The sequence below is a fragment of the Gadus morhua genome, chromosome 21 (genome assembly GCF_902167405.1).
Source record: "Gadus morhua chromosome 21, gadMor3.0, whole genome shotgun sequence".
Classification (NCBI taxonomy): domain Eukaryota; kingdom Metazoa; phylum Chordata; class Actinopteri; order Gadiformes; family Gadidae; genus Gadus; species Gadus morhua.
Genome location: NC_044068.1, coordinates 20,348,058 through 20,356,182, shown reverse-complemented (window position 1 = coordinate 20,356,182; position 8,125 = coordinate 20,348,058).

The window sequence follows — 8,125 nt, the reverse complement described above, 5'->3', positions numbered from 1 at the left end:
CAGACGTCATTATGTTTCAAGACAGGATGAGCCTCTGGGATTAGCAGTCTGCCTTTGAATGGATCGGTCAGAGGTTCCCAAGCTCCTCCAGGCTCAGGTGAAATGCCCTCTAATTGGACGTCCATTACAGTGGATGGAGATACTTGGTTCATAAACTCAGAGTGTATTCTGGGAGACTGTGGCTGTATTTGGCAGCCCATGTTTATTTGTCCCTAAGAAGGCATGTGTCCATCCTGATTACGAGTCACCTAATTCCAGAGAACATTAGATAAGGGTAGAGGCCGTTGAGTATAAAGAGAAAAGGGTTAAAAAGATTATAGAGTTAGACCACTGATGAGTGTTGTTCAGTCAGCAGTGTCCACGCTATGCAAGAATGCCAATAACCAATGGAAAAGACATTCACTCTGACTATTCAGAACTTCAGGACCTCAGGTTTTTTGATTTGGCCATCAATTCTGAGATGCCGGTTGCCACGGAAACCCTAAAGGACTAAAAGGCAGTAGCTGCTCGCATACAATTTATTCTTTTGGAGAAAAAACTAAAGTTAAAAAAATGGAAATCCTAGCACGGCTCTTCCCCTACGCTAAGACCCTGGCTGGACTGAAGAGGGTCTTTGAGCAGGCTCATCTCTTTGTTGACTCCGCTCCCAGAGCCAGGAGGAATTTAAGGGAGGCTTTATTGCCGGTGACCAGCCGCGGTGGTTTCCGCGGTGGTTTCGGTGACGGGGATGACCCTTGCTCTCTCATCCTGCAGACCCAGGCCAACCAGACCAGGCTGCAGCACAGAGGGGCTCCCAGGATGCCGTTTGTGGCCGTCGCACTGGGCCTGATGGGCATCAGCATGTCCGGATACAGCAGCTGCCAGCTCACTCTGCACTACAGGCCGGCAAATCACCTCTTCAAAGGAGCTGGGAGGATGGCCGCGCATTTACAAAATGCACACACAAACTCCCCATTAGTGTGATGTCAATTATGATAATTAATACTTATTTGGTTGTGATTCAGGTGGGGATTCAGTCTGTTTGTTTGTGTTTGAGTGTCTGTGTCTGTGTGTGTGCGTGTGTGTGTGTGTGTGTGTGTGTGTGTGTGTGTGTGTGTGTGTGTGTGTGTGTGTGTGTGTGTGTGTGTGTGTGTGTGTTTATGTGTGGTTTTTTTTGTGCGTGTGTTTGTGTGTTTGTGTGTCTGTGTGTGTGGGTGCAAAGCCCAAAACTATGAATGTCCTGCTTTCTTTTGAACTACCTCGTATTTTCATGCACAAGGAAGTTATCCTTTCTGCTTCGATGCACTTTAATGGGTACAAGTTACAACCACGCAAAGGTCCGTAGGGCAGCACTTTACATTTCTAATGTTTGTGATCTTGTTAGAAGACAAAGCTCCTAAAGAGATGTATCCCTGTGCAGCAGCTCCAAAACATGATTTAATTCACAAGTTCAAGAAATTCTTTTTAGTAATTACCTTCATTTTAGCTTCATCTTTTTAGTCTACAGTTTTTTTATTTTGGTCATTGTATTCAACTGGTGGGGATTTCCTTCTGTACTTCATTCTGGGATTGACCATTTGAGTAGAAGGTTAAGATACGTTCTTAATTTAATATCTGTTAAATTAAAGTCTCCCAGTCTCCTACAGAGGCAACCATATTCTATGTTAGTTGTTATGAATTTATTATGAACATACTTTTGCACGTTTGAGAATTACACGTGTTTGGAAGCTATGCATGACGGTGATAAGCAAGCTGAAAGTGATTAGTAGAGGATTAGGGCTTCAAATCAAGGATGTCCAGCCAGCCTTTTTATATCTAAAGGCCAACTGGACTTAGAGCGGTCTCACTTGATTGACGTGCGGTGGCACTGCAGTTTGTTGTCTCAGAGACCAGGCCAGCCACCCTGGGACCTGAACAGAACAACAGCGTGGGTCTACCTACTGCCACTCCACTTTGACCACTCCACAGTGACGCTGTCTTTAGATCAGAGGATAATGAGAGGCAGAGCAGTGTATCTAGGCACGGATGACCAAGGTCCATAACAGTAGCTCAACAATCACTCATAATTAGTTTTGTGCATTGTGACGATGTGTAACCTACTTCATGTTTCTTGACAGTGAGTGAATGTATCACCAACATGAAATGTAATTCATGAATATTTATGAGGGTGGTTTTGGAAAGCAAATCTTTACATATTTAGTTAAATCCTATTTGTCCATATATTATGACAAAAAAAAAACTGTTACAGTTAAGTGGAAACATGCAGGTAATAGTCTAGAAATAACCTATTGATATTTGGGTGTAGGATCAATGTTATCGGTATTAAACCTCAAATATAAATAGAGTTATAAATACCTTGAGTTAAACAATGTATGTAGATACGACAGTTTCCTCATCGTCCTTTTTCAAAATGCATTCTGGCTGTCTTTACTCACTAACATTTACTGAATGCACTACAAAGCATCTTTGATTGTATACTGTTCAATATTTTATATCATAATACTTAAGAATAAATGTTATCCACACACTTTTTTGTGTTTTCTTGAGTGATAGTATATTGAATGATGACATTATTAAACTAAAGCTGGAGATTATTATATGCTCATACACTAGATGTCAGCAGAGATTGTCTGTTTATTTCAGATGAACAAATTATGGTTTCAGCATTTTCTATGAGTCCATTTATAAAATTATATTCTATGTTATAATATTCTATCATTTTGTCTTACTTAAATCCCTGATAAATATCCCATCTTAAATACTACCATATCATATTACGTATTATCCTATCTCAACAAGTTATATTACACTTTTTAGAAAAACTTAACCTCAGATGAATCAATAATTATAACAATGTGCTAACCTATAAATACGGCAGCTATACCATCACACTTACCGTGACACTTGTGTGTGATTGGCCCGCTTCTGTACTGTGGCTTTCATTGATGTGACCTCCTGTTGCTCAATGGCTAAACCCCAGAGCTTTGACCTAGTCACATGAGCAACCCATCTAAAATCCACTGCAGAGATGGGCAGCTGTGATGTGATGGTGCATTCAGAGTTTACACCATAAATATAGACTATATATATATATATCACATGCACTATTTATTTAATTATTGAATTATTTCATTCATTAAATGAATTCATTCATTATTGTAAAGATTTAGACATTTTATGTATGCAATCTTCCTGGACATAGACAAACAGACTCCCAGACTCCCAGACACACAGACACACTCATACACACGCACGCGCACACACACGCACACACACACACACACACACACACACACACACACACACACACACACACACACACACACACACACACACACACACACACACACACACACACAAACACACACACACACACACACACACACACACACACACACACACACACACACCCATACAAACACACAAACACAAACGCACACACGGACACACACACACACATATGCACTCACGGACACAGGCACGCACACGCATCCACATACACACACACACACACACACACACACACACACACACACACACTCACACAAACACAAACGCACACACGAACACACACACACACACACACACAGATATGCATACACGGACACAGGCACACACACACATCCACACACACACACACACACACACACACACACACACACACACACACACACACACACACACACACACACACACACACACACACACACACACACAAACACACAGAAGTCCATTGTGCGTTGAGTTGAGTGCCTTCTGCACAGCATGCTCTCGTTACAGTCTTATGAAGGAAGTCATGAAGAGAGATTTCTTTGCAATCAAAGTTAGATAAGTGAGGGAAATTTGCTCATATTCTCTGAGATAAAATGTACCCAATGTTGGGCAGTGTGCATTCGATTTTGTTTGCGGAATGTTAAGCGTTTCTTGATTTAAGTGGATTATTGTACAAACCTTTTTCATAAACCCAGTTGCAAGCTCTCTGGTTTAGCAAAGATGTATTGCCCTTCAATCCATGTGGAACCACACATGGAGAGAGCAATGGATGGACATGGCAAAAATAGTTTTTGAAAAAATGTCTCTCTCTGTTGAACAAACGCACGCACATGCATGTGCAGTGAAGCAGCACATTCTTAGAACGGCTTAGCCTTGTTTTTTAATTTTTCCGCCACCGTCTCTTTAAAAACTCTCCCTTGCTCTTTTTTTTTTAAACCTGCTACAACTTGGCAATAACACACGCCTGCATGCACACCCGCACACATAGACACACACACACATACACACATACCAACCAACACAAAACACCCATCCAAACAGTCCCCCCCCCAAATTCAATTAGACTGCGTTTTAACAGGTAAATTATGAAGAAATAATCCTTCCAAAGATTGGAGGTGTCCTGGGGGGAAGAGACGCTAGTGGAAAGTTTTAAAGACCTTCATTTCCTCTGTGGTCCTGCCGACATGGAGGGAGGGCACGTATTTTCCTCTGCCTCTGCTGCTCAGTCCTCACAAACGACCAAACACATGCTATATCACTGCTGGGCCCATGTTTAAACAACCTTGCCGTGCAAAGTGTAAAGACCACTTCCCATCCTCCCCATCCTCCCCCCCTCCCCCACAAACAGACAAACACACACACACACACACACACGTAGAGTACCACTACCACCCACAGGAAGACACTTTGATGGTCTTCTGCTCCTAACACCTAATCTTTCGGGTTCTGTCTTCCTACATTCCCCTCACTCCCCCGTCTCCCTCTCTTGGTTATCGTTGACCTTTGACCTTCCTTAGTAAAGACCTTTAGTGTCAAATTCCCTCTCGCAGCCCTCAAGCTCCCCCCCACCACCACCTGGGCGTCCAGTTTCATCAGAGTGCTCTGTGGACGACACAACAGTTCACCTTCGAAAACGACATACAAACAGCGCTGTTGTTAGGCAACCTTGTAAGAGAGAGGGAGGGAAGGTGATACATCTATATATATATATATATATATATATATATATATATAGAGAGAGAGAGAGAGAGAGAGAGAGAGAGAGAGAGAGAGAGAGAGAGAGAGAGAGAGAGAGAGGGGGGGGGGGGGGGGGACAGACAGAAGGAGAAAATCATGAATTGCTTCTGAAAGTATCAATGGTCAAGGATTTGAATACATTTATATTGAGGCTGTATATAAATGTCTTCCCAGTCACCCCCATCTGAACTACAAACAATAATAACTAAATGAAAAATATATATATTACATACTATCAGCACATATTATTTTCCTTTTTCTAGTTATTTAGTTATTTAATTATATTCTTGTTTAATTCCCTCATACGTGACACAAAGGGTAAGGGTTAGAGTAAAGCTTTAAGAGTTGGCCCCACGGTATATCTAATGACCCTTAATCTGCTCCAGAGGCTATTGACTCGCACGACAGGCTCTGATCCTGAGCTGAGAGGAGCTTCACAAGGCCGTCTGCATGGCTCAATCACAGCTCTCTTCTGCACTAATTATATATTTGCACATCCCTTATACAAATCACTTAGCAAAATGTATTTTTAACAAACCTTTTTAACATCTTCAACATGAGTTTTCCTCTGAAAATAACACACCTAAAGTAAATAGAGTATATCTCCACAACTGCAAGTATATAATGTGTACCCAAAGAAAGATAACACCTGTGAGATTGTAGTGCAAGAGAAAATAATCAATGTTGATGCTGCTTGCTTAGAGTGATTAAAGATCACAAAAATTGGAAGATTTTATATCTGCCGGAAATAAATGTCATGTTTTAGAGTGAATACCACATAGTGCATTATCAGTTGGTAGCCCTTTAGTAGCCTACTATAGGTTCATAGCACAACATGATGAGTACCTGGGTCAATATTTGATGTAAATAAAGTGAAGTAGAGCAAAGATTGAAAGGTTTTAGTAGAGGTAGGTTTAGGCAAAAACCCAATATAAAAAGTAAATCGAATGCCATGCAAAATTGACAATCTAAAATTGATGAGACACAAACACGTGAATATCTTGGGAACCTATTGTGCAATTTTGACATTTAACCTTTCTAATTGAAAGGTCTGGGCGAATATAAATAAATGACACCAAGCCAAACATAATTGCACCATTACGACCACCAGATAGCAATGAAGAACATGTGTTCTGACATAGGGCAATTTACCAATTTCCTCTGAGACCCTCCTACTAAAAATGGATTTGTAAACACCTTGTTTTGTTGCAAAATGGTGACTAGACACTAGTTTACCCGTTTATAGTACACAACTTTGATGATAAGAACGGCAAAGGTAAGACTTTGGCTGTAACTACATAAAAAGGGACGTTTATCCATGTTTTTTTTACCCTAGTTCAGTAGAGTTTAAGTTGCAGAGTGATAGGATTTGGAATGTTGGAATTAGTGGAATCTCAGCTCTCATATGGTAGCCTATGTAGGCCTAGTTTGTGTACAGCAAATTACGTGAAAAAGATTGCTATTGATGTTCATGTGCACATTTATGAAATAAACAACTCTTGTTGTTCCATGCTTCGCATTTAGTTAGGGGTTTGAATTGTCGTTTTGCTAATAATGGTTATAACTTATGATAGATCAAAAGTTGCGAATCTAATCTTTCTAGTGGCGTGTCAAATGTTTACTTTCTCATGTGTTTAAATGCATTACGAAATCTTTGGACTGGGGGGGAGGGGCTATGCCCGATAGGCCTACTGGGTCATTTCAGGATGAGGAGGTTAGTTTAGGAATGGGAAAAACCGTATCCTTCTGAATAGATGATTCACCAAAGTGTTCATGTTAAAAGTTATAATGGATTGACTAATGATTTCTGTGGAGTTGTGGGCTGACTTATAAGGACAATTATTTAAGTCACTTGAATGTCAATGTGTTTGACATGTCTGGTCTCCTGTCTCCTGAGGGGTCGCGTCATAAGGACCCCTTCAAAGAGCTGCCGACTATAAAACCATGCCAGCTGTGTGCCAAAGTTCAGTGACCGGCCTGGTTATAGAGGCATCCCAACAGCCGATCACATAACAATGTTTTTTTGTAACGTAGCAAAAATACAGATGATTAACATGTGATATGGGAAAACATACTTCCTTATTCAATTCTCCATGGACGCTGGCCTTCCCAGACACGCAGACACGCTCGCTCACACACACGCACACACACACACGTACACACGTACACACACACACACACACACACACACACACACACACACACACACACACACACACACACACACACACACACACACACACACACACACACACACGAACACACACACGAACACACTCTCCTACACAGATAAGGGGAAGAATATTATCTTTACCAAGTAAAAAAAAGATGAGCACAAAATAAATGTGAACGTTTTTGTATATGATTTTTCTATTTTTAAATAGGTAAACTTTGGGCCGTGGTTTCAGCTGGCTGAGGTATATTCTGCCTGTTCGGTCATCAGGTGAGTTAGCGGTGTGTTAAGCAGACCTATTTAAAGAAACCAAAATACCATATTATTTGATAACAGCAAAGTTCTGCTTGGGGGGACGTGAGTGTGTGTGTGTGTGTGTGTCTGAGTTTTTTGGGGTGAGAGAAACGTTTTCATCACTCTTCTCAACAAAGCTCCACCCTGAAGTTAGTTTTATCTCCTCTTCATTAAAGAGAATCTTAAATTGCAAACAATGGATACAAATTGTAAATAAATACCACACAATAAACAAAAGCAGTAAAACACAGTGGATCAAAGGTTTTACAGACCCTGGGCAACACTGAAAACATATTAAAGGGGAATCAGCATTATCACCACAAAGGGGGCCCCACGATTTCAGGTAATTTGAAGTTTATATTTGGCTAGGTGTATAAATATGTTAATGTGGAGGTTTCAGGAAGCCCCCTGTTCCTGTGAGAGGGGCCAGCCGTGAGGTTACTATGACGATACGAGGTAGTTCATGGTGGATACCACAAAACCCCTTCCTCTTGGTACCTCTACCACTTGAACACTTTACGTTCACACTTCACACACTTTACCACACTTATTACCACTGTTTTTGTTTCTGTTATTATTGCTCCCTTTTTTATGTTATTATTATTATTTATTATTGTGTTCAATGGTGTTACTTCTCTACATATTTTTTATATATTTAAACTTTTGCTT